Source organism: Engystomops pustulosus, chromosome 1 (assembly GCF_040894005.1).
Source record: "Engystomops pustulosus chromosome 1, aEngPut4.maternal, whole genome shotgun sequence".
Classification (NCBI taxonomy): domain Eukaryota; kingdom Metazoa; phylum Chordata; class Amphibia; order Anura; family Leptodactylidae; genus Engystomops; species Engystomops pustulosus.
This window is the reverse complement of record NC_092411.1, coordinates 227,237,495-227,260,754: the sequence shown is the minus strand read 5'-3', so window position 1 is coordinate 227,260,754 and position 23,260 is coordinate 227,237,495. Positions and strand designations below refer to the sequence as shown.

At 43.8% G+C, this 23,260-nt stretch overlaps 1 protein-coding gene across 1 annotated transcript in view; it reads right to left on the bottom strand.

Moving 5' to 3' along the window:
- Window positions 1–23,260, bottom strand: part of DDX60 (DExD/H-box helicase 60) — a 129,619-nt gene that overhangs the window by 85,397 nt on the left and 20,962 nt on the right.

Sequence of the window (23,260 nt, the reverse complement as noted above, 5' to 3'; positions counted from 1 at the left end):
CTAGCCCTCGGGTTAAACATTTTTCAAAATTAAAGTGTAAACTTCAAATTTTTTTTTTTTGTTTTTTGTGTTTTTTTTTTAAACAAAACGATGCTATCCTATTGCTATGGCTAGTTTCTAACCTACACTGACAGCACACAACTGGATTTTGTGCTGTGCCAGATGACTTTGAGTTATAAGATGAGTAAACATAAAAAATAAATAAATCAGCAGACTGTGCCTAATTCAAATCAAACCCCTAATAAATTGTCCCACTTCGGTGTTTGAGGTGGATATGTGTGTTACTAAGAGCTAAACACAACGGTCGCAAGTCTCCCAGCAAATTCCTCACAATATGGTACTAGCTGCACTAGTAATGCCAGCAAGCCCAGCCACAAGCAAACAAAAAAAAGGAAAATATAACGCTATTGTAGGCCTAAGTAAGCCGTTGGGGTTCTCCTATGGCTATTTTCTAGCCTACACTCAAAGCACACTGCTTTGCCAGATAACTTTAAGTTATAAAAAGAAATAAACGTAAAAAAAAAAAAAATCAGAAGACTGTGCCTAATTCAAATCAAACCCCTAATAAATTGTCCCACTTCGGTGTTTGAGATGGATATGTGTGTCACTAAGAGCTAAACACAACGGTCGCAAGTCCCCCTGCAAATTACTCACAATATGGTACTAGCTGAACTACTAATGCCAGCAAGCCCAGCCATAAGCAAACCAAAAAAAAAGGAAAATATAACGCTATTGTAGGCCTAAGTAAGCCGTTGGGGTTCTCCTATGGCTTTTTCTAGCCTACACTGAAAGCACACTGCTTTGCAAGATGAATTTGAGCTATAAAAAGAAATAAAGGTAAAAAAAAATAAATCAGCAGACTCTGCCTAATTAAAATCAAACCCCTAATAAATTGTCCCACTTCGGTGTTTGAGGTGGATATGCGTGTCACTAAGAGCTAAACACAAGTCTCCCTGCAAATTCCTCACAATATGGTACTAGCTGCACTACTAGTGCCAGCAAGCCCAGCCACAAGCAAATAAAAAAAAAAAAAGTATAACGTTATTGTAGCCCTAAGAAGGGCTGTTGGGTTGTTGTAGAATCACTCCTGCCTAACACTATTCTAATAGAACACCCTAACGCTTTCCCTGACCAGCAGCAGCTCTCTCCCTAGCGGCATCCAGACACAGAATGATCCGAGCAGCGCGGGCAGCGGCTAGTCTATCCCAGGGTCACCTGATCTGGCCAGCCAACCACTGCTATCGACGTGTAAGGGTACCACGTCATGCTGGGTGGAGTGCAGAGTCTCCTGGCTTGTGATTGGCTCTGTTTCTGGCCTCCAAAAAGCAAAACGGCGGGAGCTGCCATTTTCTCGAGCGGGCGAAGTATTCGTCCGAGCAACGAACAGTTTCGAGTACGCTAATGCTCGAACGAGCATCAAGCTTGGACGAGTATGTTCGCTCATCTCTACTTGTGACGTATCTGCAAGTCACATGTTGGTTAAGAATGTATGTTGTGGGCTCATAGTCTAAACCCGCTCCATACACAGCAGGTTTTAGCTGCTGTCTGCTCTTTTACAGACCCAGTGATTTTACAATATAATGCAAAACAGTAGTCTTGTAGTATATTGCATTAGTGGTCAGATCTACTAGTGTTCAAGTACAACAACAAACACAAACTAGGGCAAAGAGGGATAAAATGCACCATTCACTATATTGGAAATAAATACAAAGCCTTTATTAGAATATACTAAAAAAATACTTAAAAATGTATAAAAGATTCTCAAAAAATTAAGAGACCAGGTAATGGGTACACAGAAGACAAATAATTTGATAAATAGGGAAGCACAGCATAACCATAATATTATAATAATAATTTATGCTTAACATTGTGCAATCCCTATCCCTATCACAGTTATTTTAGCTGTAAAACTGTTCAAAGTACACAGTTAAGTAGTTAGATATATTCAACCATGTAAAAAGATATCTGTGAAAAGGATATGCTGCAGGCCCAACTTACCTGGCGTTCAGCCCCCGACGTGCGTCAACCTGCTGGTCTTTCCCCTTCTTTTGCATAAAGAAAGTTCATCTCCCCCACCCACAACATCTTAAATTGATTTGTGATTGTTCATAATATTGCAATTCTCTCCTTTTCTCTTAATTTTTCATATGACATTCATTCAATTGATGCAACTGCCCATGGCAAAATCTTCCCAACATGGACACATTTATTGCAGCCCCACCACAATGTGGATTTTAAGGGTGCAGTCACTTGCAGAAGTTAAAAGAGTGTCATATTTCATGTGTAGTTTTCCAATTTAGATGGTTGAAAGATTTTTTTTAACAGGCTTACCTCCAAACGGCTCCAAAAGTAGCTTTAAAATATAATGCATTTAATGCACCCTGAGGCTCTAAGCTCACGTCTGTATATGATTAACTGATTGAACACAATGACTAGTTCCCATGACAAATTTTTGCCTAGATTTATATATAATAGAAATATCAGTTACAAGATGCATTTCAGGTTGCAATAAATGGGTAGCCATGATATGCCCTTAAATTAAATCTGCCATCAAATCGATCAATATAAACCAGGGGCACTTACTCGTAGATCCAGGCAGTGTGACTGTGGTAATCTTCTTATATTTGTTAACCATGGCCTCCTTAATTTTATTATCAACTTATACAATTATGCTAATGAGCCAGAAGGGCTCTGGGTGGCTTTAGCAGAGCTTTCCAAGCTGCAGATTCACTAGCTGTTGTACTGTGCTGGAGCACATTTCACCCTGCCCCCTTGCTCCCTCGGCACTTCCCCCTCACTATGCCTGCTGTTATCATACACAGTAGGATGAGGGAAGCGCTCACAGTGTAACAGCCTCTGAAACTACAGCATGTAGGGGCTCCGGTAATGCCCCAGAGCCCTTCTGGCTCATTAGCATAAGTTGATTTTAGAAGGAAGGAGGCCATGGATAACAAAAATAAAAATATTACTACAGCTACGGTGCCTGGATCTATGAGTGAGTGCCCCTGGTATATCATGCTTGTTTTTGATGGTAGATTTCCTTTAACAGTACACTTGCACACAGTTATTTTGATGTTTATGGAGTTTTTTAGTTATACCAGGTTTTTTGGGGGAAACATAGATTTACTGAGATTTTTCTGACACATAGAAGTCCACAAAAAACTATCTGGAAAAAAAGATTCAGATATTTGGTGTACAAGCACTGAAATAATTTCAATTATTAGCAAATGGCCAGTATATATGATTATTTCTCCCTTTACGACACCTCCATGCAAAGTGGTTGAGGAGGGGCCTGAGGGGGGGGGGGCAGCTGGTGGTGGAGTGGGTCTGTGTGGAACATTCCTGGCGTAAGCACTTGCCGCAGCCAGCAAACTTTCATAGGTAGTATGTACGCAGGCACAGCTGCTCCGCTAAATATATCAGGAAGCAGGAGCCTCCTGATGAATCCGACACTGGAGGGGCGGGAATTCATTGTATTACATCATCAACCACTTCATGCCCCATATATCGGACGCTGAGCGCAGTGACTTAGCTCTCAGCGTCCAATATATCGGATGCCGAGCTGATGCCGGCTCACCTCGAGATCTGAGCTTGGCTGGCATCAGTATACACGGAGTGCCAGCTGTAACTAAGAGCCAAATCCTAGTGTAACACTTGTGGTCGGAGTGGGCTCCAATCGTGGGTGTTTAACCCGTAAATGCTACTGTCAGCTGGGTCTTTCCCCCATGATCCCCCCCTGCTCTGTCTTCAGGGGGTGTTGATCGTTCCTATCAGGACCCCAGGGCTTTCTGCAGGCGGTGCCTGTAAGAATCCGTCTGTGACGTCTTCTTAAAGGCACAGTGTCAGCCTATGCATGTGCATAAGCTGACACAGTTAATACCCTGCAATACATCAGTATTGCAGAGTATTAACATGATCAGATGATTGCTTGTTCATGTCCCATGGTGGAACTAGTAGAAAAGTAAAAAAAATGTTATTCAATAAAAAATAAATTCATAAATTAACAAAAATGCCCATAAACCCCATAACATATAAAGAAACATATAATAGATAAAAAAAAGTCTAAATCATAACACAAACTCAACATGTATAGTATCACCGCGACCGTAACAATTTGTAGCATAAAATTAAATCATTATTGAACCCGCACGATGAACGCCGTAAACAAAATTATGATTTTTTCATATTTAATCCCACAAAAAAAAGCAAGAAAATGTGATAAAAAACATCTACAGTCAGTCCCCGGGTTACATACAAGATAGGGTCTGTAGGTTTGTTCTTAAGTTAAATTTGTATGTAAGTCGGAACTGTATACTTTTTTTGGGTGTCTGTCACAATTGTATTTTAAAAATGTTGGGCTGTCATAAGAACCAGGATTAACACTAAAGCTTCATTGCAGACATCATTTATAACTGTTAAAGCTGCTTATTGTAGCCTAGGACTTAAGTACAGTAAATTACCAAAGTCCAGAGGTCAGTTTGTAACTAGGGGTCTTCTGTAAGTCGGGTGTTCTTAAGTAGGGGACCGTCTGTATACTCCAGAATGATACTGTTGCAAAGTACAATATGTCCTGCAAAAAACAAGCCATCAACCAGCTCCATAGCCATAAAAGTAAAAATGTTATGCCACCGGCAAGACAGCAAGTCAAAACAATGGTATAAAAGACAAAATTTGACCATATTAAATTTTGCCTCCATTTTGAGTTAATTACTATGAAGATCTCAAGGGGTTAACAATCTTCCTTAAAGGGGTGCAGATTTGAAATTGGGTTGATTATATAGGGGGTTTTTGATGAAAAATATTTAAAATTTCATTCAAAACAGTAATTATCCACAAAATAGTAAATTCTGAAAATACGGAAAAGCAATATTCGATTTGTAATCCGCGTGACATCAAAATAAATTATCCAGACATCTCAAAAATTATAAAAATGTAAAGTAGACATTTGATAAATGTTATTCAGCAACTTATTTAGGTGGTAATTCTAAATGCATAAAAACCCGATGATTTAGAATTTTCAAAAAATTCATCATTTTTTTCTGTCTGTTTGTAAATAAACACAAAACTTATCAGCCAAAATTTACTGCTAAAATGAAGTACAACATGTGGGGAAAAAAAGAATCTCATAATCGCTTAGATAGATATTGTTCAAAAATTATAACCATATAAAGCGACGCAAGTCAGAAAACAAAAAATGGGGCTTAGCCTTATGCTATAAACTGGCTACGTCCTTAAGGGGTTAATATCTATAAAATTCAAAGGGATTAAAGCACAAAAAAAATTAACAAAAAGTAGGAGGACTTTCGATACAGTATATACATCCTCTGGCTAAGATAAATTCTGGCTTTGGCTTGCAAATACCAATGGAAAATACTGCCCAGTATTTTATGTAAGGCCCTGAATGTTATTCTTACCCATTGTATTATACTGTGTAGCAGCTTTACATCTATTAATCTAAACATTTCTCATAGAACACTCTCTCATCAGCCAGAACGGTGTCGCTGGAAGGATCTGCATATTCATGGTTATGTAACACTCACACTGGCTAATGAAACCTGCGTATTAGGAGAAAGGGTTTTCCAAACATGATGCAAAACAATGGGCTTGTACTTACTGTATGCAGCCCAGTGCTGGATGTGTCTGCTCTGCTTCTGCACTGTTCTTTGTGACGTGCAGCTCTGATGGCTTATTATACTGTGCTCACAGGGAGGAGGGCTACAGCTCAGTTTCATTTCTCGCTCTTACACGTTAGCAGATTTAGTTTCGGTTTCCAGTCTCCACACTCTCATGGTGAAAATATTTCAGCTATCCTCATGAAGAAGGGCGACAGTGGAGAAGAGACATCTCTAAATGTTAAACACAAATGCTGACAATCATTTTCTTAATTTTAACCAAAATAAGGGAAAATGAAATCTAATGTTTTATAATGTTAATAACAATCAGTCAATGGCACAAACTCAATGCAATCATAATGAGCTAAATACACCCAGTGTAAGAGATATGAGTATTCCGGGAATTATAATCATTTGTTTTAGTTTATCAGTATATTGTTATTTTTTCATTATAAAGGATTGTACTATTATAGTGGCAATAACTTTAATTTTTGTGTAGGTTTATTTTACCTCCACGCAAACATTTTTGTTATTTTGTCTGTGCAACACCCCTGCAGGTAATCTGCAGCTGTAGCCTCTGCCTGAAAAGGAAATAGTTAAATGGGTGTAAGATGTAATCCAATTATGTGGCTGTATTGTACACTGGAGTGTGATTGGAGAGTTGCTACCACCTGACCAGGGGGAGTATATGGTCTTTGTCAGCAGTCCAGACCTCATGGTCTTTCCACAGAGCAGAGAGTCAGATCTGCTGTCAGAGTGAACAAAGAGTTAGAGTATGTAGCACATCTTCTGTGCTACCACAGAAACAATCCCAGGAACTGAGTTAGGAGACCCTAATACAGAGCCGCAACTTCCACAGTTTGGACACAGCTCCACCTCAACTATCCCAGCCTGCATTTGCACGGTGGCTGAGTGGGGAGCACTTCTGCCTTGCAGCGCTGGTGTCCTGGGTTCTAATCCCACCCAGGTCAACATCTACCAAGAGTTTGTATGTTCTCTCCGTGTTTGTGTGGGTCTCCTCCAGGTCCTCCGGTTTCCTCCTACAATCCAAAACATACTTTTAGGTTGTTTAGATTGTGAGCCCCATTGGGGACAGGGACCAATTGGCCATGCTTTGTGCAGCGCCGCCTAATCTGTAGGTACTATGTACATAAAGAATTATTATTATTATTACTACCAGGCTGGTGCTTTATTCCTGAGGACCACCCTCCACGACCACTCCAGTACCGGAATCCAAATCTGCTGATCGTTTTGGCCCGTTGCCTGCTACCTGTTGTTCAATAAAGAACCATGAGTTGATTTGCACAATGTTGCCTCCATCTGTTCCCTGGATATGGCTGTCTACCACCATGGGCTTCCCCATCCATTACCCAGGGACTTATCTTACAGACACTAACGGGTTGCCCCAGGGAGAACCAGTACTTCAGCCTCTCCCTCCATATTTCTTGCACATTCCACCTGCTGGAGACCTGCCAGGCTGTAGGACAGCCCTCTGATCCCCATACCAAGCACCGTGACATCAGCGCTCCCTAGGCCACAATAGCCAGCCTCTCCAGTATTCTGGGCCTCCTCTGCCTCCAGGCCCCAAGAAAGGGCTAGGTCCCTGTGGGGGATGTTACACCTGCTTTTTTTATTCTGCTTCTATATCTTCTATTTTTTTTTTTATTTAAGGCTAAGTTCACACTAGCTTTCAAAACTTTGTTCCTTACATCCATTAAGAAAAGGAAAGAATAAAGGTTTAACATATAAATTAAAACTCCCATTGACATCAATGTAAATTTGATGTCATCCGTTATCTTCTGTTTAGGCTGGCATCTGTTATCCATGCAATTTTTTTACGACAAAAATGTTGTTGGCTGTAGTACTTTTTCTCTGAATAACTCTACATACCTGTCTAACTAACCACAACAGATGACTTAAATTACATTGAATTACATTTCTAAAATTTACAATGATATGAATGTGGTTTTTAATTGATACGTAAAACCTTTGTTCTTTCCTTTTTTTAATGGAGGGCAGGAGGTTTGAACAGTAGTGTAAATTTAGCCTTATTTGTCTTCCATTTTTTGGCTTTTGGCACTCTGTAAAGAAAACCTACCATCACGAATCTACCTAATAAGGTATTTTATGTATATGCAAATTTTATTAAAAGGCTATTGGGGCTGGAGTAGCCGTGCCGTGGAGCGGGAGCTACGTCTACTCCATACTCTAGTAGTCATTTTGAATCCCTCCTACCCTCCTGTCTTCAGCGTTCGGCTGTTTGGCTGACAGGAGGGTAGGATTGATTCCAAGAGGTTACTGGGGCGTGGCCTAACCGTAGCTCCCACTCCTTGGTACGGCTACCTCACGCCAGAGTAGCCCTTAACAAAATGTGTATATACATCAAATAAAAGATTTATTAAGTTCTGGGACACTGCAGTTTTAGCTAAGGCTAAACTATATTAGAGGAATCTGCCACTGGATCTACCTTATTAGATTTTCTTTAATCAGCCCTCCCTTATGTCTGTCTTGGCTGATATAAGTCTTCCCCTGACAAAGTACTGTCATAATGGGTCTGTCATTAGCATTGCACCTTTATCTGTTTCTAAAACTAATTTGAGACAAACATTTTGTTATCTTGTTATTGGTAGCACTAGTATAAGGACATAAAAAGGACTACATGTTCCATTTAGCGATTTTTGAGAATAATCTTATATGAAGATATTGCAAATATCTATAATGACAGATACCTTTATATTGTAGTCATGTGTGGTTTGGCCACAAAGCAACAGGTAAGGAGATACTAGGGTGCTAACAAAAGTATATGGATACAAAAGAACAACCATTGATACATAAAGGAGACTTAATAGAAGAGAAGTAACATTTTTTGTAATGTCCCAAAGGATTGTCCCTTTCTATTGGATAAAAACAACATTTGTCCCAGGATGGCTATTCACTATTTATTTAGCTCTCTTCAAGATTATTATGTTAACTCCTAGTTTGTAATATGATATCAGTGTTGTTGCATACAGTTTCATATGTAGAAACAGCTGAACATGAACTTTTGCACATATGTAGTAGCCTATGGGGAGATTTTGATGTTACAGGCAGTCCTCGGGTTACGTACAAGGTTCTGTAGGTTTGTTCTTAAGTTGAATTTGTAAGTAAGTCGGAACTGTATATTTTATAATTGTAGCTCCCTTCAAATTTTTTCTTGGTCTCTGTGACAATTGGATTTTAAAAATATTGGATTGTCATAAGAACCAGTATTAAAAATAAAGCTTCAGTGCAGACACCTGTGATAACTGTTATAGCTGTTTATTGTAGCCTAAGGCTAAAGTACAGTAAATTACCAACATACAGAGGTCCGTTTGTAACCAGGACCTGTAAGTCAGGTGTTCTTAAGTAGGGGACCGCCTGTACTGTATGATGATGATGACATGCCGATGGCATGCAGTATTGTCCTCCCAGATGTGGCTCTTATTTTCAAAGATACAATAACCCTACCCTCAGGGACATTACCTGCCAAAGGAAAATGAAGAAACGAAACCTGTTAGTTATCACTGTGAGTAGTGAACTGCTGATCAAATATATTACTCTTCAGATTAGGGACAAATAATGTCCTTTTAACCCCTTAGGGCCACTTTAGGGCTTCAGGATCAAGCCCCATTTTTGTAATCAATATAATTGGTTAAAACTAGAGATAAGCGAACATACTGGTCCGAGCTTAATGCTCGTTCGAGCATTAGCGTACTCGAAACTGCTCATTGCTCGGACGAATACTTCGCCCGCTCGAGAAAATGGCATCTCCCGCCGTTTTGCTTTTTGGCGGCCAGAAACAGAGCCAATCACAAGCCAGGAGACTCTGCACTCCACCCAGCATGACGTGGTACCCTTACACGTCGATAGCAGTGGTTGGCTGGCCAGATCAGGTGACCCTGGAATAGACTAGCCCCTGCCTGCGCTGCTCGGATCATTCTGTGTCTGGATGCCGCTAGGGAGAGAGCTGCTGCTGGTCAGGGAAAGCGTTAGAGTGTTCTATTAGAATAGTGTTAGGCAGGAGTGATTCTACAACAACCCAACAGCCCTTCTTAGGGCTACAATAACGTTATACTTTTTTTTTTTATTTGCTTGTGGCTGGGCTTGCTGGCACTAGTAGTGCAGCTAGTACCATATTGTGAGGAATTTGCAGGGGGACTTGCTACCGTTGTGTTTAGCTCTTAGTGACACACATATCCACCTCAAACACCAAAGTGGGACAATTTATTAGGGGTTTGATTAGAATTAGGCAGAGTCTGCTGATTTTTTTTTTTTTTTTTTACCTTTATTTCATTTTATAGCTCAAACTCATCTTGCAAAGCAGTGTGCTTTCAGTGTAGGCTACAAAATAGCCATAGGAGAACCCCAACGGCTTACTTAGGCCTACAATAGCGTTATATTTTCCTTTTTTTTGTTTGCTTGTGGCTGGGCTTGCTGGCATTAGTAGTGCAGCTAGTACCATATTGTGAGGAATTTGCTGGGAGACCTGCGACCGTTGTGTTTAGCTCTTAGTGACACGCATATCCACCTCAAACACCAAAGTGGGACAATTTATTAGGGGTTTGATTAGAATTAGGCAGAGTCTGCTGATTTATTTATTTTTTTTACCTTTATTTCATTTTATAGCTCAAAGTCATCAGGCACAGCACAAAATCCAGTTGTGTGATGTCAGTGTAGGTTAGAAACTAGCCATAGCAATAGGATAGCATCGTTTTGTTAAAAAAAAAAAAAAATTTTAAAAAATAAACACAAAAAAAAAAAAATTAAAAGTTTACACTTTAATTTGGAAAATGTTTAACCCGAGGGCTAGGGGTAGAGGACGAGGGCGTGGACGTGGGCGTACAACTACTGCAGGGGTCAGAGGCCGTGGTCCTGGGCGGGGTGAGACACCACCTGCTGATTAGGGAGCAGGGGAACGCCGCAGAGCTACACTCCCTAGGTTCATCATGTCTCAAGTTACTGTGACACGTGGTAGAGCACTGTTGAGGCCAGAACAGTGCGAAGAGGTGATGTCGTGGATTGCGGACAATGCTTCTAGCCATTTGTCCACCAGTCAGTCTTCCACGCAGTCCACCCATGTCACCGAAATCAGCACTCCTCCAGCTCCTCCACCTCAGCCTCCTTCCCCCCAGTCTGCCCCCTCCCAGCAAAATTTGGCATTTGAACCGGCATACTCTGAGGAACTGTTTTCTGGACCCTTCCCACAGTCACAAACCACTTGTCCGGTTGCTGCTGAGCAATTTTCCGATGCCCAGGTTTTCCACCAGTCGCAGTCTGTGGGTGATGATGACATTATTGACGTAGTGGAAGAAGTGTGTAAAGAGGTGTCAGACGATGAGGAGACACGGTTGTCAGACAGTGGTGAAGTTGTTGTCAGGGCAGGAAGTCCGAGGGGGGAGCAGACTGAGGGATCGGAGGATGATGAGGTGACAGACCCAAGCTGGGTTGATAGGCCGGGTGATCACAGTTCTTCTGAGACGGAGGCGAGTCCTATAGCAGAACAGGTTGGAAGAGGCAGTGGTGGGGCCAGACGGAGAGGCAGGGCCAGAGCTGGTGCATCAGCGCCAAATGTTGCTCGTAGTCAAGCCAAATGTGGCGAGGGCTAGATTTTCAGAAGTCTGGAGATTCGGATGACCGACGGACTGCGGTGTGCAACCTTTGCCAAACCAGGATCAGCAGGGGTTCCACCACTACTAGCTTAACTACCACCAGTATGCGCAGGCATATGAATGCTAAACACCCCACTCAATGGCACCAAGCCCGTTCACCTCCGGCCGGGCACACCACTGCTCCTTCCCCTGTGTCATCTGCTAGTCAGCCCCCTGCCCAGGACCACGGCCCAAACACCTCCCGTGCGAAAACCCCATCTTCGCCTCCACGATCCTCCACAGCATCCACCAGCGTTCAGCTCTCCATACCCCAGATGCTGGAGTGCAAAAGGAAGTATAGCGCAACCCACCCACACGCCCAAGCCCTCAACGTCCACATCTCCAAGTTGCTTTGCCTGGAGATGCTGCCCTATAGGCTGGTAGAGACCGAGGCCTTTCGAAACCTCATGGCGGCGGCCGCCCCTCGGTATTCAGTCCCTAGCCGCCACTACTTTTCCCGATGTGCCGTCCCAGCCCTGCATAAGCATGTGTCAGAGAACATCATCCGTGCCCTGACCAACGCCGTTTCTGACAAGGTCCACCTGACCACGGACACGTGGACGAGTGCTGCCGGGCAGGGCCACTATATATCGCTGACGGCACATTGGGTTAACTTGGTGGAGGCTGGGACCGAGTCTGACCCTGGGGCTGCTCATATACTGCCGACGCCGAGGATTGCGGGGCCTACCTCGGTCCAGGTCTCAAAGGCCTACTATGCCTCCTCCTCCTCCCACCCCTCCTCCACCTCCTCCTCCTCCGAATTACCATCTGTGGGCATGGCGCCATCAGTCGGTAGCTCTAGGCACAGCAGCAGTGCCATCGCTAAGCGACAGCAGGCGGTGCTCAAACTGCTGAGCCTAGGCGATAAAAGGCACACCGCCCAAGAGCTATTACAGGTCATCACGGCGCAGACTGATCTGTGGCTGGCACCACTGAACCTGAAGCCAGGCATGGTTGTGTGTGACAACGGCCGTAACCTGGTGGCGGCTCTGCAACTCGGCAGACTGACACATGTGCCATGCCCGGCCCATGTGTTAAATCTCATAGTTCAACGTTTCCTCAAGACATACCCCAATCTGTCTGATTTGCTCACAAAGGTGCGCCGCATCTGTGCGCATTTCAGGAAGTCCAGCACAGATGCTGCCACTCTCAGGGCAGCGCAGCGCCGCCTCCAACTGCCCGCTCACCAACTGTTGTGCGACGTGCCCACGAGGTGGAATTCAACATTAACCATGTTATCCAGAGTTTACCAGCAGCGCAGAGCGATTGTAGACTGCCAGATGTCAACTTCCACCAGAACTGGTAGTCAGGTCAGTCAGCTTCCTCAAGTCTACAATGAGGAGTGGACGTGGATGTCTGATATCTGTCAGGTGCTGAGTAACTTTGAGGAGTCAACACAGATGGTCAGTGGCGATGCCGCCATCATCAGCCTCACCATCCCGCTGCTTGGCCTGTTGAAAAACTCTCTGGTCAGCATGAAGTCGGAAGCTTTGCGCTCGTCACAAGAGACAGGGGAAGAAGATTCCCTTGTTGATAGCCAAAGCACCCTTAGGTCTGTTTCTCAGCGCAAATCGGAGGAGGTGGAGGAGGATGAGGAGGAAGAGGAGGAGAATGTTGGCGAGACAGAAGAGGGGACCATTGTTCAGTCCTTCACTGTTCAGCATGTATAGGCTGAAGAAGAGGAGTTGGAGGAGTTGGAGGAGGAGGAAATGGGCAGTCAGGCCAGTGAGGGGAGTGAATTCTTGCGCGTTGGGACTCTGGCACATATGGCAGATTTCATGCTAAGCTGCCTATCCCGTGACCCTCGCGTTCAAAGAATTTATTCCAGCACCGATTACTGGGTATTCACTCTCCTGGACCCACGGTACAAGCAAAATCTTTCCACTCTCATCCCTGGAGAGGAAAGGAGTGTGAGAATGCATGAATACCAGCAGGCCCTGGTGCACAAGCTGAAACAGTATTTCCCTTCTGACAGCACTAGCGGCAGAGGGCGTACTTCTGCGAGACAAGTAGCGAGGGAGAGTTGGCGAGCAGGCAGCTTTTCCAGCACTGGCAGGGGTACGCTTTACAAGGCCTTTGCCAGTTTTATGTCACCCCAGCAAGACACTGTCACCTGTCCCCAGTCTCTGCAGAGTAGGGCTGATTTTTACAGAAAGATGGTGAGGGAGTACGTAGCTGACCATACCATCGTCCTAAATGATCACACAGCTCCCTACAACTACTGGGTTTCAAAGCTGGACATGTGGCACGAACTGGCGCTGTACGCCTTGGAGGTTCTTGCCTGCCCTGCCGCTAGCATGTTGTCCGAGTGGGTTTTCAGTGCAGCTGGTGGCATCATCACCGATAAGCGTACACGCCTGTCGACTGACAGCGCTGACAGGCTGACGCTTATCAAGATGAATAAAGCCTGGAGCTCAACCTGAATAATGTATGCACTCCTCCTCCTCCTCATTGACCTCCTTCTCCTCCTCTTTGTACACTAAAGCATAGGAAACTGGCTATTTTTTGCCAGGGCCAACTGGCTCTAGCTATAGTACTCTATGTATTTAATTTTTCTGGAGGGCCACCTACCCGGTCCTCTGTTTTAAGCAATTTTTGGGAGTGCCACATACAGGCACTCAATCTATTTAATTTTTCTGGAGGACCACCTACCTGCTCCTCTGGTTTGAAAACTTTTTTGGACTGCCACATACAGGCACTCAATTTATTTAATTTTTCTGGAGGACCACCTACCTGCTCCTCTGGTTTGAAAACTTTTTTGGACTGCCACATACAGGCACTATCCAAATTAAATTGTCTCCATAGCAGCCTCCACATGTTGTCTTTTTAGCTGGCTCCACGCGTTGTCTCCATTGCTACCTCCACACGTCATCGCCATAGCTGCCTCCAAAAGTCGTCCATATAGCTGCCTCCATACATTGTCTCCTTATCAAACGAACTGTGTCAGGCAGAATTTTGGGTTGTTTTCATGGATTCTACATGAAACTCGCCACCCTGCTGTGTAATCCACAAAATATACTGGCAAACTTTTATCATTTACCGATATTATTTCAGCGCTTCTTGCGCATTTGTTTACATTCCCCTCACCCGCCATATCCCAAACTTATAAGAACGCTACTACACTTGATCTTATACAAAAGGTTCTTAGAAGTGCTGTTTGGGGAGTAGCCTAGAGACAGGGGCTTGGATTGGATTGGCGAAAGCTCGCCTGGCAGCGGAGCGCCAGCTCCATCTCAAGATCCAACTAACATAGTTTTAACTGCAGCACCTTTAATCTACTACTAGTTCACTGCCTCTATACATCGTCCCCTTATCAAACGAGCCGTGTCGGGCAGAATTTTGGGTTGTTTTCATGGCTTCCACATCAAACTTGTTAACTTTATCGCCACCCTGCTGTGTAATCCACAAAATATACTGGCAAGCTTTTATCATTTACCAATATTATTTCAGCGCTTCTTGCGCATCTGTTTACATTCCCCTCACCCGCCATATCCTAAACTTATAAGAACGCTACTACACTTGATCTTATACAAAAGGTTCTTAGAAGTGCTGTTTGGGGAGTAGCCTAGAGACAGGGGCTTGGATTGGCGAAAGCTCGCCTGGCAGCGGAGCGCCAGCTCCATCTCAAGATCCAACTAACATAGTTTTAACTGCAGCACCTTTAATCTACTACTAGTTCACTGCCTCCATACATCGTCCCCTTATCAAACGAGCTGTGTCAGGCAGAATTTTCAGGTGTTTCACCAGATACATAGTGGAACTCGGCCCATCTGTCGCCGCCATGCTGGAGACCTGAAGTTGCAATCATAGCAGCGCAATATGGATGCCCCATACTGTCGCTCTTAATCATGGAACCATTTCCGTAAAAACAATTAAAAATAGAACCACTATGCTATTCCATTATTCCTAGGTTAAATTTTCAAACGACCCGGTCTGCTTTGAAAATTATAATTTTTTCAAAGTAAACGCTTCTGGCCCCCAGGCCCATTTTGGGTGGGGAGGAGCCGAGAGACAGGGGCTTGGACAGGCGAAAGCTCGCCTGGCAGTGGACCGCCAGCTCCATCCCAAGATTAGGCAGCCTCAGAGGCATCCATGCATGCTGCCCCTGCTGTTTCCTGTCCATTTTGCCTCCACGATCCTCCACAGCGTCCACCAATGTCTCATTTCAACTCTCTATACCCCAGACGCTGGAGCACGAGAGGATATGCAGCACATCATCCCCTTATCAAACGAGCTGTGTCAGGCAGAATTTTCAGGTGTTTCACCAGATACATAGTGGAACTCGGCGCATCTGTTGCCGCCATGCTGGAGACCTGAAGTTGCAATCATAGCAGCGCAATATGAATGCCCCATACTGTCGCTCTTAATCATGGAAGTCGTCTCCATGGCTGCCTCCACATGTCGTCCCCTTATCAAAAGAGCTGTGTCAGCCTCATTTTTCGGGTGTTTCACCAGATACGTTATGGAACTTGGTCACTATGTCGCCACCATGCTGTGTTATCGACTAAATATACCGTCAACCTTTTGTTCACATAGGAAATCATTTCACCTCCTTTGGTGAAACCTGAGTCCATTTAGGGTATGTCGCCATGAGACTCTCTAGCCTGCCACTGCTGCCGCTGCCTCTGCATGCCATCCCCTATAGTGTCAGGGTCAATTATTGCATGTTTTAGATGCTATCTAGCCTCATTCGGTCACTCTGTCATGGCCATGCTGTTGCCCATAATTTTGGCATAATGGTGCGATTAAGCAGCCTCAGAGGCATCCATGAATGCTGCCCCTGCTGTTTCCTGTCCATTTCCGTGGTGTTTCCATCCTTTTCTGAGGTTCCCAGGTGTTTGGCCAAGCTTCCCTGTGCAGAGCCTTGGTCCCCTTGAAAAATGCTCGAGTCTCCCATTGACTTCAATGGGGCTCGTTATTCGAGACGAGCACTCGAGCATCGGGAAAAGTTTGTTTCGAATAATGAGTACCCGAGCATTTTAGTGCTCGCTCATCTCTAGTTAAAACCTTTGGAATACCAAGGGGATTTTGAGAATGTTTTCTTGTGACACACTGTACTTCAAATTAGTTTGTAAAAAATGGTTTATATTTGACAAAAATGTGAAAAAAAATAAAAAAATTTCAAAATTCTATATTCTAGATTGTTTTTCAAGCAAATATTGATACCACCCAAATAACTTCATGACTATTTCCTGAATGACTGCTTTAAATTTGTACTAGCTGTAGATCCCGGCGTTGCCCGGGATAGTAAATAACTCCAAAATAGAATGGTTAACAACATATTTTAAAAGTATTTTATATCTTTGTATCTATCTCTCCCTGTCTGTCTCATACTCACTCTCCCTGCCTGCCTCTCGCTCGCTCACTCTCCCTGTCTGTCTCATACTCACTCTCCCTGCCTGCCTCTCGCTCACTCTCCCTGTCTGTATTATACTCACTCTCTATGCCTGCCTCTCACTCACTCACTCTCCCTGCCAGCCTGCCTCTCTGTCTATCACTCACTCACATTTAGTAACAATTTTATTTCATTGTATTTTATTTCATTGTTATAGACATGGCAATACCCAATATGTAGTGTGCTGAGTTTTCTTTTTTTATGTTATATGTGATATTTTACATTGGATGTGGCATCAGAAAACCTCCTCAGACATGATGTTAGGTGTGAAAAATCACAGAGTTTAATAGCCATTAGGCAGTGTTAATTAAAATAATAAATACATAGGTTATTAATAACAGGTTACATTTGTGAAGTGTGACAAAAAAGATATTTGCTCTTACTTGTTTGTTGCCCAGGAGGCAGATTTTTGACCTCCATAGATATACCAGCTTAGATACCGGGCACCATAAAGCTGGAAATGTTGGAAAATATGGAAACTGGAAATATGAAATCTGCACTTTTTTATACTCCCATTCCTTTCTCTCCTTCTGTGTCTTAAAATTGCCAGTTAAAATTTTGATGTGTACATCTTCATTAGTGTGGTCCTATCTGGGGGGGAAGGGGGGCACTGAACACACATTGGAAGACCTGCAGGCCTCTTTTACACTTCTTTTGCAGGCAGGTTGCCATCTGATGGGGGCTTCAGGGCACTCCGGACAAGTTGTTTCAGGTTTGCTGGTTGCCAGAAGGAATGGAGAGGCCAAACAGGGCAAATTAGTCTCCTATCTATATGTAGTATAGGTTAGAGTTACCTAGCAATCCGACGTACAACCTTTGGCTGTGTTCTGTAGGTGACAACTTAGAATCCCTAGGCTTCCTATTTGGGCTCTTACGTTCTAAAAGTAATCTGACTTTGAGGATGACTTATTGGGCTGTCAGTCAAACAAAGGTCTAAACACTATAAAGTCAACATTTTAGATTATGTGCTTTTGAATTCTTTTTTTTTCTTTTGGGAAGGGGGGGGGGTTGATTGCAGTATTGTTAACATTACCTTAGGTTGGGCCAGGTGCAGAATAGTCTCATGTTGTAGACAACAGCGACTATGTACTTTAAGTGCTTACATAACCAGAATCCCCTTGAAAGAGCTTACATTTAAAAGTTGCGATGGCTTGACACATGCTAAAATATCAATAAAACAGGAAAAACGCCGGGGACCGGCAAGTCTCCCAGCAGGATGTCGGCACTGCCAGACCAAGAGTGTAAGTAATTGATGGCCGGGGCACAGGCACAGTGCTATCGGGCTTGATTAAACCAGAGTATACGGGTGGTGCACAGCTTGTTCAACCAGATGGATGCAATCAAATGAAAACAGAAGAGAGCGGCACTCACCCAGAAATCTTCTTTATTCAGTTACTGCATAAGACAGGGAGGTGCAGCACAAGAAAGGCTTCGGCGACGGGCCGTTTCGCGCACTCCTGCGCTTCGTCTAGCCGTATGAGGGACGCCGGTGGAGTCGGGGTTTTAACCGTCCTCCCTCTGACGTCACTCATAGAGAGATCATGTGATCGAAGGAATCATGTGATCGGGAAACAAGGGGGTGTGTATGTGTGTGTGCAAAGGTGTAGGGGGCGCCCGCACAGGACCGTCAGCTGACCAGTCAAGTTACGGACGTCGCCGACGGGCACAATCCTTCAAGCCGCAGTGTATACAAGAAACAAGGAAAAGTGAAACAAGAAACGGCAAGTTGCACATAATCCTAATGACATCACATAATTAAAAACAATATTCTATGCAGTGTGGTATATCGAAAGGTTGCAGAGTGCAAGTCGACTTGCTCTATATCTCTCTTCTAGCACCTAGTACGTCTATAGGAAAACTGCCATGTCGTTTTTATCATTTAGTCCTACTGGACCTTCTGCTTCTGTCTTAAGGATCCATCTAGCCTCGCACCGGAGGAGCTCTCTATGTCTATCTCCTCCGTTGGTATTCACTGTTACTCTTTCTATTCCCGCAAAAGACAGTGCATCAGGGTTACCTGCATGCACTGTGTGCACATGTTGTATCAATCTAGGGGAACCTTTTCCTGTGATAACTGAGCGATGGTGCTCCCTAAACCTAATGTAGAGAGGTCTAATGGTTTTTCCTATGTAGAATCGTCTACATTGGCAAAAAACAACATAGACTACGTAATCGGTTTTGCAACTAATAAAAAGCTTCACAGTAGTTGTGACTCCTCCTATCCTGAGAGTCTTGTCCCTTAAATGAAATTTACAAAAATTACAATGGTGACATGGAAAATTACCTTGTGGACTCGCTTTGTCTAACCATGTGGTTTTATCATCTCCAAATCTACTTCTAGCCAGAAGGTTCTTAAGAGTAGGATTCCGTCTGAAAGCTACCATGGGTCTATTGGCCGTGAGTGTTTTAAGCTCCGGGTCCCTTTCTAATATATTCCAGTTTTCTGGATGGCCTTGCGGATATTATTTTCGTTGGGTCCGAAATCGAAGGTGAATGTAAATCTATCCCTCTCGTATTTTTTATTATTATTCCGACCCCCGTATATTAGTTGCCTCCTCTCTAGCTTCGACGCCCTTTCAAAAGCCTTTCCAATAATGTCGTCGGGGTACCCTCTGGTTCTTAGTCTATCCCTCAGTTCCACTGCTTGTTTTAGAAAGGATTCGTCTGTATCATTGATACGTCTCAAGCGGACGAACTGACCATAAGGGATGGCTCTCTTGACGTGATCTGGATGGGCACTATCGTAGTGTAATAATGCGTTGGTAGCTGTGGACTTACGAAACCCACTCACTTGGATGTGATCATGTAGTGCGTCCACTTGAACATCTAAAAATTCCAGATGTGTATTGCCGAAAACACTAGTAAAACGCATATTCATTTTGTTCCCCTCGTTAAGGTAGTCTACAAACTTAATAAATTCCTGCTCAGATCCGGACCAGGCCATGAACACGTCGTCCACGTACCTTAAATAAGTGTGTATGTGTTTGATGAATGGATTGGCCGTGTTGAGGATATACCTACTTTGAAACACGGCCAAAAAAATATTGGCAAAGGTACATGCGACCGGTGTGCCCATGGCCGTTCCTGTAATCTGGTTAAACCATTGGTTATTGAACAGGAACGAGTTATGTGTAAGGATAAACAGTAAGGCTTCTCGTACAAATTCTATAAGAGCGTCGCTTTTGTTTGTCTTACGTAGGACGAGGCAGATAGCCTCTACTCCCTCCTGGTGTGGGATCCTAGTGTAAAGACTTTCAACGTCAATGGATGTAAGCTTAAGGTCCTCTCGCCAGGGGATACCCTCTACGGCCCGTAAAAATGAATTAGTGTCTTTCAAATACGATGGAATATCGGCTAAGATAGGTCTAAGCAACCAATCGACAAATTGTGACAAGGATTCTGTCACCGAGCCGATCCCCGCGACGATCGGTCGTCCAGGGGGTCGACTCGGTGATTTGTGAATCTTGGGGAGAAAGTACCACGAGGGTTTTTTGGGGAATTTAGGGAGCAACTTCTCGGCTGTTTTATCTGTTAATACCCCTTTCTCCACTGCCCGTCTCAGGACCGAGCGTAAAAGTGACAAATACTTAGATGTGGGGTCTCCTGCCAATCGTATATAGGTAGAGGTGTCGTTAAGTTGCCTTTCGGCCTCTGCCACATAGTCGTCTTCCTGCATGATCACTATGTTTCCGCCCTTGTCGACCGGCTTTATAACAAGGGACTTATCCTTTTTTAGTTTTTGCAGGGCCTTCCACTCCTCGGTGGATAGATTAGGGGCCTGAGTGGGATAAATCAAAGCTTTCACTTCTCTACAGACCTGTTCGTAAAATATGTCGATAGAGGAGCCGGCCGGCAAGGGAGGACAAAAAGTAGATCGATTACCACCTCTAAATTCGGAGATGTTGGAAACATAATTTACCGGGGTGTTATGTGTGGGGTCGTCATTATCCATCAATAGACCGTGTAATGTGTCTAGACAAATTAAATCTGTGCTTTCAAGGGGACTATTAATGTGAAAGCCCAATGGTCCTATACAGGGTGTTTCTCCTTCTAGTTTTCTCTCATACGATTTATCCCTAGAAATATTGACATCAAACAACTTCCTTAATGCTATTTGCCTAATGGATTTATAAAGGTCAATCTGAAATTGTACGAAATCAAAACTCCTAGGGATACTAAAATTCAGGCCCTTTGATAGGGCTGACAAACAGACATCGTCCAGAGTCGTTTTGGATAGATTTACAACGTTACAGTCCGAAGTTGGGTCTGGGACAAAGTCCATTTCCATCTAGTTCCTTGAATACACGAATCAGGAACCGGGCTGCAGCAATACTGCATTAAATATAGGCAGGGAGGATGCAAGCACATTTTTCGAACAGTGTGATCAAAAAGATGAGTTGCAAGTTTTAAGTACAAAAGCCTTAGAACAAAAAATCTCACACCAAGCAGAAAAAGAGATACGCCTTTTCTGGACCATCAAGTCCCTGAAAACCTACAACGAACACTTCTGTAGAGAAGTGAAAGGCTATCTGCCTCGTCCTACGTAAGACAAACAAAAGCGACGCTCTTATAGAATTTGTACGAGAAGCCTTACTGTTTATCCTTACACATAACTCGTTCCTGTTCAATAACAAATGGTTTAACCAGATTACAGGAACGGCCATGGGAACACCGGTCGCATGTACCTTTGCCAATATTTTTTTGGCCGTGTTTGAAAGTAGGTATATCCTCAACACGGCCAATCCATTCATCAAACACATACACACTTATTTAAGGTACGTGGACGACGTGTTCATGGCCTGGTCCGGATCTGAGCAGGAATTTAATAAGTTTGTAGACTACCTTAACGAGGGGAACAAAATGAATATGCGTTTTACTAGTGTTTTCGGCAATACACATCTGGAATTTTTAGATGTTCAAGTGGACGCACTACATGATCACATCCAAGTGAGTGGGTTTCGTAAGTCCACAGCTACCAATGCATTATTACACTACGATAGTGCCCATCCAGATCACGTCAAGAGAGCCATCCCTTATGGTCAGTTCGTCCGCTTGAGATGTATCAATGATACAGACGAATCCTTTCTAAAACAAGCAGTGGAACTGAGGGATAGACTAAGAACCAGAGGGTACCCCGACGACATTATTGGAAAGGCTTTTGAAAGGGCGTCGAAGCTAGAGAGGAGGCAACTAATATACGGGGGTCGGAATAATAATAAAAAATACGAGAGGGATAGATTTACATTCACCTTCGATTTCGGACCCAACGAAAATAATATCCGCAAGGCCATCCAGAAAAACTGGAATATATTAGAAAGGGACCCGGAGCTTATAACACTCACGGCCAATAGACCCATGGTAGCTTTCAGACGGAATCCCACTCTTAAGAACCTTCTGGTTAGAAGTAGATTTGGAGATGATAAAACCACATGGTTAGACAAAGCGAGTCCACAAGGTAATTTTCCATGTCACCATTGTAATTTTTGTAAATTTCATTTAAGGGACAAGACTCTCAGGATAGGAGGAGTCACAACTACTGTGAAGCTTTTTATTAGTTGCAAAACCGATTACGTAGTCTATGTTGTTTTTTGCTAATGTAGACGATTCTACATAGGAAAAACCATTAGACCTCTCTACATTAGGTTTAGGAAGCATCATCGCTCAGTTATCACAGGAAAAGGTTCCCCTAGATTGATACAACATGTGCACACGCACACAGTGCATGCAGGTAACCCTGATGCACTGTCTTTTGCGGGAATAGAAAGAGTAACAGTGAATACCAACGGAGGAGATAGACATAGAGAGCTCCTCCGGTGCGAGGCTAGATGGATCCTTAAGACAGAAGCAGAAGGTCCAGTAGGACTAAATGATAAAAACGACATGGCAGTTTTCCTATAGACGTACTAGGTGCTAGAAGAGAGATATAGAGCAAGTCGACTTGCACTCTGCAACCTTTCGATATACCACACTGCATAGAATATTGTTTTTAATTATGTGATGTCATTAGGATTATGTGCAACTTGCCGTTTCTTGTTTCACTTTTCCTTGTTTCTTGTATACACTGCGGCTTGAGGGATTGTGCCCGTCGGCGACGTCCGTAACTTGACTGGTCAGCTGACGGTCCTGTGCGGGCGCCGCCTACACCTTTGCAAACACACATACACACCCCCTTGTTTCCCGATCACATGATTCCTTCGATCACATGATCTCTCTATGAGTGACGTCAGAGGGAGGACGGTTAAAACCCCGACTCCACCGGCGTCCCTCATACGGCTAGACGAAGCGCAGGAGTGCGCGAAACGGCCCGTCGCCGAAGCCTTTCTTGTGCTGCACCTCCCTGTCTTATGCAGTAACTGAATAAAGATGATTTCTGGGTGAGTGCCGCTCTCTTCTGTCTTCATTTGATTACATGCTAAAATATATATCCCAAGTTTCCGAACTCCAAAGATTTACAGTGAAGATTCTTCAGTCTACAACCCTTTCTGCTGCCCCTAACCACAACGATGACTTAACCCTAGCTACTCTCCCTATTGTGTACGCAAAGTATATTGCGGGCGCCCACAGAATGTCCCCTTATTGGTCCCCAT